A 17,230-nucleotide genomic window follows, 5' to 3' on the forward strand; every position below is an offset into this window, starting at 1 on the left:
CCAATATTTACAGAAATAGCAATTTAATTCCCACTATGATGTACTATTTGTTTTACAGCGCAATAGCGCTACTCATCCCAGTGCAGGGCGCCAGAGCACTTTACATCACACATTATACATTAACAATAAATCATGTACAGGATGTGTTACATATGACAGTGAGGGTTACAAGGGTGGAAGCCATATGACCTTCACAGCTCACTGTGCTATATTAGAAGGATTACAATTTATGAAATGCATGTAACCAAAGAATCTGTGTTAAAAGCAGTAATCGACTTCCTCATTTACATAAAGTAAATATCTGTCATCTGCATGTTACATAATGTGCTTTGCAGGAGACATATTAACCCTCTATGTGACTTTGATGCAAAACTGAGACTAGGCAAAACACAGACCACTCCAGCAAATATGTTAACCTCCAGAGTTATCTTATCATTATTACTATTCCCTGAGATTTAGTTGACACACAAAGTTCTCTGCATCACGTGGCTAAACCCCTTGAGATATTTTAAAATGCAGACTTTGCAACCAATTAAGCAGAACAGATTTACTGTCACCGTTCGTTGTTGACAATTTCTTTGAGGTAGATTTTTAAACGAGCATTGGCAAAGCAAATAGGTTTCGCCTATTGACCGTGTCATGGCCCTTGTTTTTTAACTTTAAGTTATATTGTTCTGAAGCTCAACTGCTCTGCGATATGTACAAAAAAAAAACTTTGACAAAGTCAATAGAATTCACATAGGAGAGGTTTAATAAATGACATGTTAATACAAAATGCAACCACAAAAGAGACATTGCTATTCACAAATTACATTATAAAGTTACAACACAGGGCTCAAATATCTACTCAACCACTCACATTGGCAGGTTTTGTTTTAGGAGGTTGAGCAAATTTTAGATTCCACTCCCCTTTCTGGAGAGTAGACAAAGAACAGGTGTTCTGTTTAGTCAGAAACTGAATTAGCAATTAAGATGCCTTTAAAACTTATTCTTGTCACATTTCCTCTGTATTCAGAGACAAAGGTCAAAAGTCAGTTTGTCTTCTTGCAATGCAAATATTTTTCCTTGTGACTGCAGAGTTCCAAAATTTTGTAAGGTGAACTGTCTGACCTATGTGAGGTGAAAGGCTTTTGGTATCAGCTTTTTCCTAACACACAACATTTATATAACTAAGTCAACTTCACAGACTTTTCAAAATATATATTTCAGTAGCTGTGAAAGACCATTTTTTGGTACTTCTGTGTGATGAAAAAATATTTTAATAGGATGAAAAAAAAAAAGTCAGAGCACATTACTTGGTGATGTGTAAATGCTAAATGTTTTCTGAAACCAAATTTTCACAGATTGTTAATAAATTATATAGTTTTATTAGCAAAGCTGTAAGTTAGTGGGAAGGTTTTCTGACATTTCTTGGAAATGTACTGTCTGTAAATGACAGTGCACTACCATATCATGCTTTAGTAATATATTTATTAAAAGTGAGTGTTTAAACATAAACTGAGAAACACTCCTGCACTGATGGCAAAGCTATTAGTAAACTAAGAGGCAAGTCATGCATGGATCATGTATATCCTCTATGTGGACTAGATTTATTATAAATGGAGCAAACGTTTAGTGTATTTAATCAAACAAAAGAGGATTTTTTTACAGCAGAAATGCTGAACTCACATATTTGAAGGTGCACTCATATGTGAAAATGAAGAAAAAGGTGACTGTAAAATACAACATTTGCCTAGGATCACACAACTTGACTAGTTTCCGGGTCAAGTTCATTACAGTTAGGTCAAGTAGATTATTCAAGCTACTCAACCTGCAGGTCTAGTAACATTTTACTGATTTCGAGGCGTGCAACAGCACTAAAGTAACTGAACAAGTGAAAATGAAATGCAGTCAAACATTGAAGTCAATGCTGCGCTTCATTTCTCTGCAAGAACATGATTAACACCTTTGTTCAAACACTCAGAGACACCAAAGGCAGACATCGCCTAAAAGGTTCTAGTAATAGCAACTGTGGTTGCCACAGGTATCTACATTTCTATTCACTGTTCCATTACTTTCTGCAGTGAACCAAAAAAAAAGACATTTGATTACTGATATGTTAATCCAAAAATCACATGTGCCAAATTGAGATAACGAAAAAAAAAAAAAACTGTACCTTCAGAGCAGAGTTAAATAGAGTGTATTCTGATTCCCAGAGCCAATTTCTGAGCATGATTTTTAAAGAATGAATGAAGAGCACCAACTCCAAACAGACCCAAGAAAAATCCAGAATCCTGCTGTAAGAAAACAATAAACAAAAATCAATAAATCAGCAAGTGACTTAAAATGTATAACATACTTGTAAAAATCAGCGACCACATTCCACTGCAACTGCCTTATAACTATACATAGTGACTGCCAAAACACAGATAGGAAGGTTACAAAACAATTTCTTAAAATGGTAACTGTTCAGAAACCAAAACACACGGATGAAAAGCCAAAAATTAAAAATGTTAGAACTAGTGATGTGTTTCAATACAGTGAGGTCAGGAGACCTGTGGCAAGCCCAGTGCCTAAATAAATTCCACTACTGTTGCCACAAAATGTCAAGACACACACGAAAGTTAATACATGGCACTATTATTAAACAAAGTCTGCATTAAAGCGAGCAGGACGCCAACGCGTTTCAACTCGGCTGTCTTGCTCATGACCAGAAGCAATGTTCTGTTCAAGGAGAATGCAAGAGTCATCACTTACACTCTTCACAGAAGGTAAGTTTTGAATCGATGCTGTGAATCACAATGTTCTTGCAGTTACCATCTACTATAAACATACTGTGTACCTGGATAGTATTTACATCAACGTATGTGGCAACACCATGGACCATGCCTTATCAAACACTGCAAGATATGCCTCGAGACACATTCCTCTGGGGGACATGCTTAGAATTTGTATGGCTGTTGTGCTTTCGTTAGTCACCCACACTGTGTAAACCAAAGTTAAATCAGAAACGCTCAGTGTTTACAATACTAAACGGATGAGACTAATTATTTTGTTAAACATTAATTTACATCTAATTAGTAGGGGCATTACAGTACCAAATGAGCAGTTAACAACCAACTGTGAAATAGACTATTTGTGTATATACATTCATTAAGAAATAAAAATCATTAACAAGGTCTGGGCCTGCTGGCGCTCAGTAGCAGGCTGTGACCGCTTTGCCTCTGACAGGGCAATAAATCAAAGATATGCACAGAAAAACACGCCCTGGAGCGCAAAAGTAACACTTCTGCTGATTTAGTGAGACTCTTGCAGATTCTAACCCCCTTTTATGTTTTTTTATTCACAAAACATTTTGCAAGCATGGTGCACAAGAGCATGCTTGCAGGCGAACCCTAAAAATAAGGGGTCACTTGTACAAAAGGTTTTAGCAGTCTCAAAAGAAGAATCGGCCCTTTTGCGACTGCTAAAAAGTATTTTTTAATGTACTACTCTATTTTGTGGGACAGTAACTTAATACCGACTTGCAAAATAGGGTTTGCAGTTCGGTATTAGGAAGGGGCGTGTTAAGGGTGTCCCTTCCTCATAGCGAGTTGCAGTGGTATGTGTGAATGTTTTGTGACCTGAATGCAGTTGCAAAACATTCCCATTTTACCAACACCGTGAAGGAGGTGGTAACTCATTAGCAAATGGGAAGAGGTCCCAAAGGACCCCTTCCCCTTTGTGAATATGGACACAAATATTTTTAAGAGCCGGCAGTTGTTCCACTGTGCGGCAACACTTGTTGCTGTGTTTTTAGTAACTTTTGAACCGTTTGAGCTAGAAACATTTTCTGGGTTGAAATCTGCAGTCATGCATCAGATGATGCATTATTTAGCAAATGCAGAAAATGTATATTTATGCAAAAAAAAAAAAAACACTGCTGCTACACCAATGCATAATAACAGTGGCTGTGGTTATACACAAGCTAAATGGCGCAATATGTGGAAAACATATAGGCCCATATTTATACTTTTTTTGCGCCGCCTTTGCGTCACTTTTTGACGCAAAAGCGGCGCCAACTTACAAAATACAATTGTATTTTGAAAGTTTGCGCCGCTTTTGCGTCAAAAAATGACGCAAAGGCGGCGCAAAAAAAGTATAAATATGGGCCATAGTATACAGAGTAAAACAGAAATCTAAACATGTTGTTGGTATTTTGGTGTAATAACATTTTTGTTAATCATGCATAGAGTCAATAGGCCGCTTGAGAGAGCTAACAAAATGTACACATGATGATAAACCTCTTGCCCACATCATCATTTTGAATGTATCATAGGTCATCCCTGATACTTAAAAAAATAAATGTTTATCTGCATTTTGTTATTTATAATATGTGCTTAAGGTATACACAGTTGTCCTTATTTCATGCTATGACAACTATTAAATTGTATTGTATTTATGTTTATGAATGATAGAATTATACTTTAAATGTAAACTCACTTATTGTCTACATCATTCAGTGCTTTGCATTACTAGGCAACAAGTAGATCTGCATGTATATTTGCTTTAGGTTTAATACATATGTATAAGTACACTCTGTGTGTGTGTGTATATATATATATATATTTACATACACATACATATACATATACATACACACACATATCTATGTTTGCATTCATAAACAACGAGGGTTTCTCAGCTTCGTACGTACAATGCGCCCAGCCCTTTTTATGATAGAGCTACGACCACATCACTTCCCGTGACTCATGCATATATGATGTCATTGAGAATTACCTGTGTTAATTAGACCCCCACTATATTTTTTAGGACCTGTGCCTCTAAAGGAGTTGCAATTATTATTATATGGCGCATGAGATGATAGAAGACTGAAATGAACAGGCTGAACAAACTTTCCAAATGAAATTGTACTAAAACTGGTCTCCTGTAACAGTGCCTTGGCTTTCACTGCCATCTGCCGGCACTAATTGATACTGAGCTGATTTCACAGGAGACTGATAGAGCCGTCAAGAAATTCCAGGTATCACACGAGGTTCAACTGGATGTCAAATTTTATTTTTAAATGTTATTTTGTAGTTTTTTTCTGTAGTGTACTCCGAACGCGGACCGGAATAGTGCACGCAGGGTCCTCGGAGTAACGCACATAAAAGAAGTACCACACATCACCAACTGAATAGGCATGGAATTGTAGAAGCTAAATTAAAAGGAAAACAAACAAATGTCAAGTTTTATGGACAGCATTATTACGTGAGTCACAGGAAAGTGAGCTGGGCAGCAGCATGTCCAATTTGAGGAACTTTCACCAAGTCTTTAATAAACAAAAACTACAAAAAGATGTGAAGAAAACATATCCAATCATGATACAAAAAAAGAATATTTCTCCAACGCTATGAACAAATACATGGTGTGTTGCTGACCACAGGAGGTAATAATTACACAGGATTTAAGCATACAACTAATCACAGTGGAGCAATATTTTGTGATACAGGCGAGATTTAAGATGCCATTGGGTAAGGTGTTTGCATATCCTGGTGGCTGGAATCATCAAATGTGTCCATACAGTTTATACAATGCCTACCCAATGAAATGCAGGCACTTGCCATCAAAATGTCTGGCTGTTTCTGGGTGACTGAAGCAATGCATGACGAACGAGGTGGTTTTGAGCAAGCCGTGTGTTACAAGCTATTCCGCTCGGTTCTTTAGTTTATCTGAGGTCATCTCACTTCTGCCTACATTATGCAGGCACGGTGGGCGCTGCAAATCTCTAGGGGAGGGGAGGCATGGTATAGTTGGGGTGGGGGGGGGGTAGGAAACGGAGTCAGTGGGGGTGAAATACATTTAAAAAAAAAAAACACTTATCTTACTGCCATCTCCTACTGCCTCACGCTCCTCTTCCTTCCATGTGATGTCTCAGCATTCGCTGGTACAGGAGCACAGGCTCCCCAGCAATTCTGGTGCTGCTTACATGCTAAACATAGCATGTGACCAGCAGCAAGATTGGTCTGAACGGCAGTCACTGCCGCTCAGACACAAGCCTTGGGTCTGTGCTGTTTCTCCAGCCCACCTGTTAAATACAGCCGGGCTGCGGAAACGTAAGTGCGCATGTGTGTATGGCCGGCCTTAGAGGGCCAGCAAAACACACATGTGCACTTAGTGCACTCTTCCCTCCTCCCCCCTCCTGTAGCCCAGCCCTGCCCCTCCCCTGCTGGCTGAGCCAGCAGATGAAAAATTAAACAATAGAAAACTACTGTTTCATTTTTCATCTCCTGGCTGTTGACCAGGGGGGAGATGCTCTTTCGCCATAGCGAAGGAGCTGCCCCTGTCTGCAGGCCTTGTCATCACTGAATATCACAAGACATGAACAAGACAAAAGGGGCTACGCATAAGTGCAGCACACATCCACATATTAAGCGAAGAAATGTGGCACAGGCCAGCAGAGGACTTTAATTTAGCCCACCATTGCAGGTTCAAGCAAGCTACAATAAAACAGAATAGGGAGCATTCTCCAAGTAATCACTGGGGCATTGGAATAGTATCCATACTAAGGCCACAAAGAGAATTTAGGCATATTGAAGTCCATTCAGATGAGCATAGAGATCTTTCCATTTAGTTCATAAACATATGACTACATGTAGAGGTGGGTCTTCAAAACACTATTCTTCCAATATAGAACATGCAGCCAGCCGAAGAATTTCACCCTTAAACAAGGACTTTATCAGGGCTGTGAAACAGATATATACATAAACTCTATTCAAAAACACATAACATACATAAATCCAACAATTGTATTTGTGACTCCCTCCATGTTAATCTGTACATATCAAATTCTAATAATTTAGGACTCTAGACCCATCTATTACTTGACCCACACCCATTGTAAACAGAAATCTCAGACTGCGAAGTGTTAAATAATTAATTTCCTTGAACCTAAGCCCCATTATCATTATGCAAGAACCCCTTTAAGTGTGATATGTTCCATTAAGTATTCTGATCAACAGTTTATTAATCAAAAATAACATCATACTTACAATAGAAATATATTTCTAATTAACACCATGTGCAGTATTATATTCGTAAAGTACAATATTCCAGATTAGTGATGGTCATTGGACATAAAACTTCCTGTGATGATGAGAAAGGGAAAAGAAGAAGCTATAAGCTTCAATGTCCTAAGTTTCTAATAGAAACACATTACACGCTATGAATCTTTTTTATATGAGAAAGCACATATGTCATCGGTTAAGGCCTCCTAGATCTATGTGAGATTCTGTTCATATCTATAACCCTGCATCATAGAACATTCCCCAATATATGCCAGAATAATAAATCAGATCAAATGATACCATTAAGCAGCAGTATCCTGCCCCTCTCTCTGGGCACCTGAATTCGATTCTGCACCCCTTATCAAGCTAACTTTTTCAAATTAAATTAAGAGTGTTATAAAGCAATCTCAAAACTTACTAGTCAATCTAAAACTTTTTAGCCCAGCAGTTTAACGAAACAGGTTAATAAAACCACTTCACCCCCAAAAAAACACCCTCCTACATAAACAGCTCCACATTTTCAAACAACCAGCCTTATATTTAGCAATTATCCTCTAACCTTAATTTCAAATTGCATTCAATTCAAAAGTATCAATAAACATAAACTCACCCTTATGTTGATCTAATAAACCCTCAAACTCATCTTCTGTAGTGTCTGTCACCTTACGTAACACGGTCTGACTCCCAATACTTTCCTTCTCTAAAGGTATGCAAGGAAGCCCTCAGCCTCTTCCTCTACATACCCACAGATGGCCAATCAGAACCTTTCGCTCAAAGGCAACCTATCAGAGACTGGTTTCATCAATCCATAATGGTTTCCATTCTGGTCCACTCTATTCTAGTAGTAGACTTCATTGTGCCTATCTCTATTGGTTCCTCCTATGGACCAATCAGCTGCCTCAAATCCCTGTCACAAAGCTTACTCCTGGAAATAAGGGACAAGTGTGTTTTCAGACCTTATCCATAGGGTCTTATAGATTGACTGTGATGAGGTTTCTAGGCAGCTGATTGGCCCATGGGAGGAACCAATAGAGACAAGCGTAACAGACTGCTGCTAGAATAGAGCTGACCAGATTGGAAACCACTGTGGAGGAATAAGCTTGATGACGGGGAGTTGAGGCAGCTGATTGGCCCATAGGAGGAACCAATAGAGACAAGTGCAATAGAGACTACTGCTAGAATTGAGCGGACCTGAATGGAAACTGCTTTTAGACGTGTCTATAGGGTCTTATGGATTGGGTCTGTTGAGGATTCTAGGCAGCTGATTGGCCCATAAGAGGAATAAATATAGATGAGCACAATAGAGACTACTGCTAGAATAGAGCAGACCGAAATGGAACCATTATTGAGGAGTAAGCTTTATGACAGGGATTCAAGGCAGCTGATTGGCTCATAGGAGGAACCAATAGAGACAAGCACAATGGAGGCTACTGCTAGAATAGAGCGAACCAGAATGGTAACCACTATGGAGTGAAGAAACCAGTCTCTGATAGGGTCCCTTTGAGTGGAAGGTTGATTGCCCATTTGTGGGTATTTAGAGGGAGTATAACGGATTCCTTGCATACCAGTCTAGAGAGAAGGAGTGAATGCACCAGCAGCCAGGCCATGTTACGGCAAGGGGACAGACACTACAGAAGATGAGCATGTGGGTTTTTGGTGCAAATAAGGAGGAGAAGGAATTACTTTGTGTTTACTGATGCGTTTGAATAGAATGTAATTTGAAATTAAGGTTGGAGGATAATTGCTAAATGTAAGGCTGGTTGTTTGAAAGCAGGTAGTTGTTTATGTGTGAGGATTTGGAATATCTTTGGAAGAGGTTTTATTAACCTGTTGCCTTAGGAAACTGCTGGACTAAGAAGGTTTAGAATGGCTAATGAGTTAGTTTTGAAAATGCTATATAATAACACTGTGACAATGACAACAGTATTGATGGGGCTTTACCTTGGTCCTTCCATTTCTGTACCCTAAGATGCACCTGTGTGTTTTTTGCAGACTGCCTGACACCTGTCCCTTTAAAGCCTCTATAAGGAAACAGGTGTGGTATCCTGTATGACGCTGATCTGACCCTGATGAATTGTGGCTGGAAATAGGAGGCGTGACTAACCCGGATGCGAGGAGTACCGATGAGCACAGAAGACCGAAGCACCAGAGGAAGATACTGGGGGCAATAGACCCAGAACAACTCCAACTGGGGCCGGACGACTCAACAAGCCAAAACCTTCCTTCTGAGATCTCCAGGGACCCGTACAAGAGTCAACGGAGTGAGCCGAGAGGCCACCATCCCCCTTGTATCACCCGCCATGTTCCTGAAGGAGAGTAGCTATCACAGGTATGTTAGCTTCTACTAGGACTAGCTGGTGGGTGGGAAACAGGTAGCTGCAGGGACGGGAACAGTTTGACTAAAGAGGGGTCACTCAACTAAGCGGTGGATTCCCTTTCTTGTTTAGGAGACGGCAATGAGAGTTGCATGCCCCACTTCTAACCAATAGAAAGAAAAGAAAGGAATGCACAATAACACAGTGACGGATAGGGCAAGTCAGTGATTATATACCTCACACCCACCCCCATACTCTAGCGAATATAAAGGAACATCCACTTACATGTGATTCTTTCCTGTTCTATCTGAGGGGCGAGCAAATCATGGTGGTCTGGTCCAGTCGATCCTGGAGGGAAGAGGAAAATGAAGACGATTATAATGTAACAAACAACAACGGAGGAAAAGGCGAAACATATAGAGAATAATAAAGAGAGACTAATATGCAAATAACTAAGCCGTGCAATACATTCTTTATCTGTCTACCAAGCCGTTTTCCAGACCAGGTGACAAGTGGTGGAGAATGCGGGTATAAGACACCATCTGCTACAAGATGGATCACCTTGTGCATCAGCTACGTGAGGGCTAGCAGAAACTGGAATGATCCCTCGAGAAACACATGAAGCAAGTGGAGATAGACCGGACCGTGTTCGCCAATGGCATTCATCCAAGGGGATAACCTTACTAAAATGGCAGAGTGCAGACTCAGATGGTTGCTGGCATTGGCCTGTCATGAGGACCCATGTTATCAGGGGCTATGATACCATTACAGAAGTATGTACCCGAAGAAGACCCTGTGGCGTTCTTTCTGAACTTTGAGCGAGCTGCTCATGCTAGCGCCTTGCCAACCGAAAAATGGCCCTTCTTTTAGCACCGTTGCTTACAAGAGAAGCACACGCAGTATATCAGATTGTCAATAGGGATGGGAGACAGGTTATGGAGAAGTGAAACAGTTTATTATGGATCGTTTAGGCATAGATGAAGAAACCCACAGATTGAAATTCAGGAGACTAACAGGTAAACCCAGAGATACCCAGAAGACCTTGTTTTATAGAATGAAAAACGTCACAGATTCCTGGCTTAAACCTGTGGAATCCACACAAGAAATCATGGGAAAAAAATCTACCTAGAACATTATTTGGAAGCATAGCCATTTCAAATGCAGAAATGGTTGCAACAACATGCTGGGTTGTCTCTCGACCATGCAGTGGAAATGACCGCTTCGTTTGCACATGCCCAGTCTCGAGGGTATTACCTCTAAGCCTCAGAGGACCTCCAAGCCCATCCACCTATCCAGTCACAAGTATGAGAAAACGTCAAACAAAACCACCAATTAATCTTACAAGGATAGAATAGGGAAACCCGAGCCTATGGTAAACCCTGGTCCTCAATGCTACGAATGTGGAGAGTGGGGCCATATTGCCTGTTTCTGCAAGACAAAAAGAGAAGGGGGACGAAGAACCTATGGATATCAGTCATATTCCTAGGTATGTTCTCAATGCCCAGGAAAAGAGGCCCCTGTATTATGTGAGTTTGTTGTTAGCTGGGGCAACCATAACCACTTTGTTGGATTCTGGCTGTAGGTAATCGGTAGTCAGTAGTGAGTGGGTGTGTCATCATCCAAATAATTCTAAACAAAAAGGTGGTGATACGTTATGTACGTGGTGACAACAAGTTATATACAGTCACAAGACGTAGGCCCTCATTACAACCATGGCGGTCGATGATAAAGTGGCGGTAATACCGCCAACAGGCTGGCAGTATCTACCGCCAAATTATGACCATGGCGGAAAGATCTCAGATGGACAGCCACTTTACCACACCAACCGCCAGGGTGGAAACAACAGGGACCACGGTGGTAGCCGCCTACAGCCAGGTCAATGTTCCGCCCACCATATTAAGACCCTGGAAACCAACACCTTTTCCGGGGCGGTACCAACGACAACAAAAGCCTGGCAGAAACAGACCTCAGAAAGAAAAGGGCTCACCTTTGGAGCCTGCTGGTGTAGGCCCCTTGCCCTTCCTGGCAGAAGCTGGGGATGGCTCCTTGCTCTTCTTGGTAGCATCTGGGGCAGGCTCCTTGCCTTTCCTGGCAGAAGCTGGGGATGGCACCTTGCCATTCAGGGCAGCACTTAGGGCAAGCTCCTTGCCCTTCCTGGCAGCAGCTGGGGATGGCACCTTGCCTTTCAGGGTAGCAGCTGGGGAGGGCTCCTTGTCCTTCCGGGCAGCACTTGGGACAGGCATCCTTTCCTTGAGGCTGCCTGGTGCCCTGGGTCCTTTACCACCACAAGTGGGTGTGGACACTACTGGGCCCGTGGACTGGGTGGCTGAGGTGCTTGCCTGGGTTTTATCCACCCTGGCCAGACGTGAAGGACGAAAGGGAGGGGTAGCGAAGAGGTCAGTGGTGGAGAGGAAAAGTTGCTTAGGGACATTGGGGCAGGAAGAGGGAAAAGGTTTGGGAGTGGAGGAAGAGGGAGTGGTTGTGGGAGGTGTCTGTCTGCTGTGTTTGGGTGCCGGTGCATGGGCTGGATGCTGTTGTAAGGTGGATGGCTGTTGGGTGTCTGAGTGCTTGCGTTTCTGTACCTTGGGAGGGTAGGGGACAGACACAGTGGGAGAGGACACGGGGGACGTGTGCATGGCTGTTGTGGCGGTGTCTGCCAGTGAGGTGTGTGTTCTGATAGGTGTGCTGGTGATGGAGGTAATGGATGAGGATGTAGTGCATGCAGGTGTAAGTGTAGATGCAACTGGGAGGGAGGTGGAGTAGGAGGAGGAGGAGGGGGACACAGTGGAGGCAGTGGATGTTGGTATGTCTGCATCTGGATGGTGCTTATGTGAGTGCCTGTGGGATGATGTGTGGTGTTGTGTTTGCCTGTGCCACTCTTGTGTGTTGTCCTGTGTGCATGCTCGTCTGCCTCTGTGCTTGGGATAAGTTGGGGTTGAGGGGAATGGGATTGGGAAGAGGAAGATGGAGGAGGAAGGGTGGAAACAGGGACAATGGCTGCCATCAGAGAGGAGGCTAAAGCTTGGATTGATCTCTGTTGTGTGGCCAAGCCAGTGTGAATGCCCTCCTGAAATGCATTTGTCTGTTGCATTTGGGCTGCCAGCCCCTGGTTGGCATTCACAATGGTTGACTGCCCAACAGAAATGGATCACAGGAGGTCAATAGCCTCCCCACTCAGGGCAGCAGGGCTAACTGGGGCAGGGCCTGAGGTGCCTGGGGTGAAGGAGATGCCCACCCTCCTGGGTGTGCTGGCAAGGGAAACTCGATGAGGGGCTGCTGGGAGGGCGGTGCTGGTATGGGGGGTGGCTGCTGTACCTGTAACTGGGGTGTTCACAGAAGTGTCCGCCACCACCAGGGAGCTTCCACCGGAGGAGGAATCTGTGTCTAAACTGTCCCCTCCAGTCTCCGCCCTGTTGCTCCCCTCGCCCTCCATCCCACTGGTGCCCTCACAGTCTGAGGACTCTGCCTCCTGGGCCCTGAGGGATGCAGCTCCCTCTGTCACCGGTGCCTCTGCTCCTCCGCCAGATGATGCTAATGCACATAAGGACAGGATGACAAAACAAAAAGGGGGGGAGAGACAAAGGATACACTGGGTCAATGGCTGCACCAACACCACAGTTGGCGTACATACCACCCTCACACACAGGGAACAGGCCTACGCACTATGCAATGCACTACCAGTAACATTGCTAGCCACCAGGGCATGGGGAGGGACACATACCACCAACTGCACCATACCTGGGACCCACACAGCTCTACCCAGTAGTGGATGCCTACAAGCTAGGTAAGAGGAATATCACATCAGATCCCTTCCCAACATGGGACCTACACTGCAATGTCAGGCCTGGCCTAAGGGCCCCCACGGAGACACATCCACCACCCGGATCCCATCCCACCAGGCGTAACTTGTACTGATGGGCACTGTACTCACCCCATTGTGGCTGCTGTGATGCCCTCAAGCTCCCATCCAGCTCCGGATAGGCGACCGCTAGTATGCGGGCCATCAGGGGGGTCAGGGTTCGACGGGCACCCCTTCCTCGTTGGGAGGCCATCCCCAGCTGGGCCTCCGCGGTCTTCCGTGCCCGGCATCTCAGGTCCTCCCACCATTTCTGACAGTGGGTGCTCCTCCTGTCGTAGACCCCAGGGTCTGCACATCCCTGGAGATGGCACACCATGTACCCTTCTTTTCATGGGCGCTGACCTGCAGAGAAATACACACAGGGAAAGGTATTAGTCAGACCGTCCTGCCTGTTACACTTATGGCCCATCATACCCATTCACATCGCCATTCGCACACATAGGGCCCAGCACACAAGCTGCATGCCGCCCAGGGGACATCCACAACCCCCCCTACACGAGGCCTTCACATACACCACTCCATGCATTCATGCCCCATGCATCGTGCTCACAGAGTACTCACCTGTTAGTCTGGGGGCCCATACGGCAGTCCGTACTCCGGTAGGACCCCATCCACCAGTCTCTCCAACTCCACCAAGGTGAAGGCAGGGTCCCTTTCCCCAGTCACACGTGCCATGGTAGGTTCCAGACACAGGTCACAGCAGCACATGCAGTGTAGGTCTTCTCGTGTTGGAGGCCAGGAAGCAAGTGAGTCAACAGATAGAAAATGGCGGTGACGTCTGCGGCGGTGGATACCGTCACCGCCGGCGTACATCCCCATTGGCCACTGTACCCCATAGGGGCCAATATTATACTATGAGGCGTTACACGGCAGTTCCCGACCTCCTCCTGCAACGGCACACAACGTCAGCGGAATTACCTCACTTCCACCTGTCCCTCTACACAGGACAGGCGGACGCCATTTCAGGGGGGCATGCCCTGGATTATAACTGCGTCACAGTTCACAATTGGACATACAGGACAAATGCCACTCATACATTTCAAATTAACATCATGCATTGTACTGTTGTGGCTACAACGTTCAGTTTGTGACCGGCTCCTCACTCTTTTGCCCCATAAATTGCTATCGCTGCGGATGATTAGGAGATGGAGACATACTCCCGTGTACAGACCCCTGGTGGACTTGGCAACAATGGAGGACAGGCTCATTATCCTCACCTACAGACTTGACAGGGCCACAATCACGGAGCTTTGTGCCCAACTGGAGCCTGACCTGATATCTGCTATCCGTCACCCCACTGGGATCCCCCCTCTTGTGCAAGTTCTATCAGTGCTCCATTTTCTGGCAACTGGTTCTTTCCAAGTGACAGTGGGCTTGGCAGCAGGAATGTCACAGCCAGTGTTCTCAATAGTGCTGACCAGAGTGTTGTCTGCCCTGATTAAACACATGTGCAGCTACTTTGGTTTCCCCAAGGTGGAGGATTTGGCCACAGTGAAGGCTGACTTCTATGCAATGGGAACATATCCCCAACATAATTGAGGCAATTGATGGAACACATATTGCATTTGTCCCCCCTCCCCAGCAAAATGAACAGGTATTCAGAAATTGAAAGAGTTTTCATTCCATGATTGTCCAGATGGTGTGCCTGATGGACCAGTACATCTCCCATGTCAATGCTAAGTATCCTGGGTCTGTGCATGATGTCTTTATCCTGAGGAATAGCAGCATCCCAAATGTGATGGCCCAACTACAGAGGCACAGGGTGTGGCTAATAGGTGAGCCCCGGCTCCCACCCAGTGGATGTTGGTATATGGGTATGGTGTAGGCCATATGGGATAGTGTGTGGCTAAATGTTGTCCCTCCATATTTGCAGGAGACTCAGGTTACCCCAACCTATCATGGCTACTGACCCCTGTGAGGAATCCCAGGACAAGGGCAGAAGAATATTACATTGAGGCACATGGGCGCACAAGAAGGATAATAGAATGTACCTCTGGCCTCCTGAAGGCCAGGTTTCGGTTCCTCCATCTAACTGGTGGATCCCTGTGCTACTCACCCAAGAAGGTCTGCCAGATAGTCGTGGCATGCTGTATGTTGCACAACCTTGTCTTGAGACACCATGGCCCTCATTACAACATTGGTGGTAAAAGCCGCTTACCGCCGTGCAGAAGACCGCCATCACACCGCCGCGGCTGCAGAATTCCACCACAGCTATTACGACCCACATCTCGAAATCCGACAAAATCCAGACACTCACACAAGTCCGCGACACCAAAGGTCAGTGATAAACTGGCGCAAACAAAACCTCCACCGTCACGCCAACAGAAATACACCCACACTATCACGACCCACGAATCCATGCGGCGGTCTTTCAACCGCGGTATTCCATTGGCGGTACACACCGCCGCGCTCAAAATACACACACATCTCCAAAACACTACCACATTGGACAATTCGAAATACACACACCTGATACACATACACACACCACTCCCACACACCCAATACAATAAAAAACACACACCCACATCACCCACAAACCCCTACGACAAAATTACCAAGAGAAGGCCAGAGAGAGACACTGCAAACTACTACCAAGCATCCACAGGCACACAACACCATCACCCACACTACTTCCACGCACAAAACACCACACACCACTACATATCACCACACTTATCACCACATACACCACCCCACACATCACCTACACCACCCCATGGCACGGCAAAGACACTCCAGGTTCTCGGAGGAGGAGCTCAGGGTCATGGTGGAGGAAATCGTCCGGGTAGAGCCACAGCTATTTGGAGTACAGGTGCAGCACACATCAATTGCAAGGAAGATGGAGCTATGGCGAAGAATAGTCGACAGGGTCAACGCAGTGGGACAGCACCCAAGAAATTGGGACGACATCAGGAAGAGGTGGAACGACCTACGGGGGAAGGTGCGTTCCGTGGTCTCAAGACACCACATCGCGGTACAGCGGACTGGCGGCGGACCCCCACCTCCTCCCCCACAACTAACAACATGGGAGGAGCAGGTCTTGGAGATTCTGCATCCTGAGGGCCTCGCAGGAGTCGGTGGAGGAATGGACTCTGGTAAGTCAAACCTTTAACTACTTCATCCCCCACCCTACCTGCATGCTATCACATACCCCCACCCTCACCCCCTCCCCTATCACTCCAACTCCTCACAAATGTACTAATAACACAAACCACACATCCCAACACCAAGCCCTGCATGACACAACAAAGCATGGACACCCATCACTAAAGCATGCCCATTGCACATACCCATAACACCCCCCTCAACCATCATCACACAAGCCCCCACACAGGAATGCCAGCACTGGGGTACACGGTCACCCACCCATTGCACACCATGACACACACAGATGCAATAATCATGCTTTTCCACCCCTGCAGGACCCCTACCCAACGTCACCAGACAGGAGGGTCCAGACATCTCCACCCCCCCACAGAAGAGGCCCACAGTGATGACAGCAGCTCTGTCCAACTGGATCCAGATGACCAGTCCGGACCATCATGGGCCTCGGGACAGTCGGTTCCCCACACCCAGTCACAGGCCACCACAGAGCTTCCACCCTCAGGTAACACCAGCACAGCACCCACCCAGCGGGCCCATACCTCCGTCCCCACGACACGTCAATCAGCTGTGTGTCCACCACTACAGGGAACCCAGGATAACCCACCACCCCAACAACAACAGGGACCTGGGGGCAGTGGTAGTGGGCACACAGTCCAGGGGACGGAGGCTCAGGAACACAGGGGAACTGGGCAGGCTGCTGTGCGACAGGGGACGGACAGGCCTAGGGAACCCACTCTCCACGAGGCCCTCTCCTCTATCATGGGAGCATACCACCACTCCCAGGTGGTCCTGGCCAAGTTTCAGGAGACCCAGCGCATGCAGGAGGAACAGTATTTGGGCTTCAGGGAGGAACTCAGAACCATCAGCTCCGCCCTGGGCACCATCGTAGGGGTGCTGAAGGAAATACTCAACACCAGGAGGGA

Source organism: Pleurodeles waltl, chromosome 12 (genome assembly GCF_031143425.1).
Source record: "Pleurodeles waltl isolate 20211129_DDA chromosome 12, aPleWal1.hap1.20221129, whole genome shotgun sequence".
NCBI lineage: Eukaryota > Metazoa > Chordata > Amphibia > Caudata > Salamandridae > Pleurodeles > Pleurodeles waltl.